The 2,581-nt window shown below is 39.6% G+C and overlaps 1 long non-coding RNA gene across 3 annotated transcripts; it reads right to left on the reverse strand.

The window, feature by feature from the left end:
* Positions 1-502: 502 nt before the first annotated feature.
* On the reverse strand, positions 503-1,668 carry LOC117812130. Of its 3 annotated transcripts, none has more exons than XR_004631138.1 (4): positions 1,430-1,668; positions 1,172-1,343; positions 958-1,026; positions 503-856 (listed from the first exon to the last, which is right to left on the reverse strand). It is a non-coding gene; the product is annotated as an uncharacterized LOC117812130 (long non-coding RNA). The 3 variants fall into 3 exon arrangements; XR_004631137.1 differs by having other exon boundaries at positions 1,414-1,540; XR_004631139.1 differs by lacking the exon at positions 1,430-1,668 and adding an exon at positions 1,414-1,428 and having other exon boundaries at positions 1,172-1,338.
* Positions 1,669-2,581: the final 913 nt, after the last annotated feature.

Below are 2,581 nucleotides of genomic sequence, written 5' to 3' on the forward strand. Positions count from 1 at the left end.
GTCACCCGAACATCTGACCTGCTGAGAAATTTGAACCTTTGTTTTTTACTTTGAGAAATGTGTAGCTGTGTGTGTGTGCGTGCGTGTGTGTGTGTGTCAGCCCATCAGGACCATGACTTTTTGCTGCCAGACGTTCAAAGACGAACCAGAAATGTCACATTCAAGATGGGCAGTCTGCTAAAGGTCAGCGGTTGACGTTTTAAGAAAGGGAAAGGATAATTTGTAGAGGTACAGACAAAAGCCTTTCTAAAAGTGAGTAAAATAACATCACTTCCATGAGTCATTCCTGGAGTCAAACAAAAAAACATACAAAGAGATACCTTTTTTTTAAAACAATACTTCAAAGTATCCTGGCAGTAGCCAATTCTAGAAATGAAAGTCAGAGATATTCTATTTACCTGAATCCAAATGTGATGAAATAATGATTAATTCATGAAGTTATGATTTTAAAATGTCACCATAATTCTGTCATTTCTGATTTTATAGAGGTCAGATGCAGAAAGTCGGTGTCATGAAGTATTTATTTTATTTTTCTATAGAAAGGCACAGCATAATGTTTGTTGTTCACAATAGCTTTTTCACCACAGTTGTTCTTCTTATATGATGGATCTGTGAGAGAAAATCTAAACTTGAAAGAGACAAGGTTTCACATTTTATGGCGTGTTAACCTCAACTGAGGTGCTATATTTTTTTTTCAGAATTCAAACAAAAGTAATCAAAAGCAAAGTCAAAAAACAGATGTTAAATAGAAACATTAATCCACTTTAAAAGTGCTTCATGCCTGAAAGACAATTCCTCTGGCAGGTTTGACTTCTGTGTGTGAACGCTCTCCCCCTCCGGATTACCTTGAGGTGAACTGCAGCAAACAAACAAAGGACATAAAAAAACTCAAAACTTAAAACAAAAGTTTAAAAAGTTTGGTAACACAGTCAAAGGAATGACTTACGTAAAACTTACATAGATTCTTCAGACTGTCATGTGACAATTTCCACCAAATGAAAGCTTTCATGCCTTGAACTGAAAACACTGAAATACAAGGACAAATAACACATAAGCCCTCAGCATCAAGTGTTATGACGATGTAAGGATTTTTTTGTTATCCTCATTTGAACTTCTGAAAATCTTGGTCTCGTGAAACTTCTTGAATCTATGATGAATGTATTCTATTCACCTTTGCTCTGGCTTCCCCTGGGTTTTTTCTTTCACAGACTGATTGAGCTTCCAGGTGCTGGAGCCCCCTGCATGCACACCTGCATCTCGTCAGACAATCATCTGCTGCAGTACCCTGGCTCTGCTGGTCCACACAGTCAGATGATTGCTGCCCACACGGTATTACAGCTGGCCTGTATTTGTAGCATTATTATTTTTTTGAGAGTGTTCCTCAATCTCCACTGTGACTTACATTTTATTTACCTCTCATGCTTCCTACCAGGGGCTGCAGTGCTTCTCCACCCAGCCTCTCACCACTCAATCTGAAGCCTTAAATTGTGCCTTCTTCATCAGTACCACCAGCCACTCTGCTCCTTCACCTCCCCATCCCCTCCCCTGCACCTCTGACTTAAGCCTCGGCAGCCAGCCTCAATCTCAATTTTGCTGCTATCCTTGCACCAACCAGCCTCTCAGCTTTCATCCTCAAACCAGCCAGTTCCTGCAGAGCATTACTTTGTCACCCATCTTCCCTTGTCTGCTGGTCTGCTCCTGGGTCCAACCAAAGACTATTAGAAATCTTAACACAATCGCAGTTCCAGATTTTGAGTTTTCCAAAATTAGCTAGCGAAATACATGATGAGAGAAAAAAAGACAAAAAAAACATGTTAGGGATAAGATTCTCTCATATTTATGGAAAGTTTAATAACTTGTGTTGGTGTGGGCTGCATCCTCTTGCTGTTTCTCCTCTGCACTGCTAATGCTAAAAAGAAATAAAGTAAGCCTAATTCAATAAATCTCAAGTGTTGACATTGTACACAGATTGTATGAATGTATTCTGATCAGTTTTAGAGTTGATATGAGACTTGATCATATTTTCTGTCTTGTTTTAGTGCAACATGTTTTCATTTAGTTTCCTGTTCTTTGTTACTGTGCTACATCGCAAACTTTCTTCAGCCTAACCAGCAACAATTTAGGAGTAGTAAGTTAACAACTGGCATGGTTGAAAATGTCTAATTTTTTTGCTTCTTTCTCAGTCATAGTGGAGCTTTCAAATAGCATTACTGACTCATGCTGTCACACTGCACAGTTCTCCAGCTGGGAACACTTAGAACATCGAAGCTCCATGGACACTGAGCTGACAAAATCCATCTTCCTGGGGCTGTCTATAATCATATCTGTCACTACTGCCCTTTTCACTTTCATGTAGTGTGAAGACTGGGATGCCTTGCAGACCACTTATAAAAGGAATAATCTCTCCATGTGGCCACATTTAAATCTGTCTACTTTTGCTCCAGGATACCTCATTTATCTCTCCTCAAACACTCTGGTAGTATTGAATATCTTTGCATCACATACTGCAATGTGCAGACCAAAAAAAAACCCCGCCCACCTCGTGCATTTGTTAAGATTGCTCGCCCACTCGTTCCTTTGT

The sequence above is a fragment of the Notolabrus celidotus genome, chromosome 4 (genome assembly GCF_009762535.1).
Source record: "Notolabrus celidotus isolate fNotCel1 chromosome 4, fNotCel1.pri, whole genome shotgun sequence".
Taxonomy (NCBI): Eukaryota; Metazoa; Chordata; class Actinopteri; order Labriformes; family Labridae; genus Notolabrus; species Notolabrus celidotus.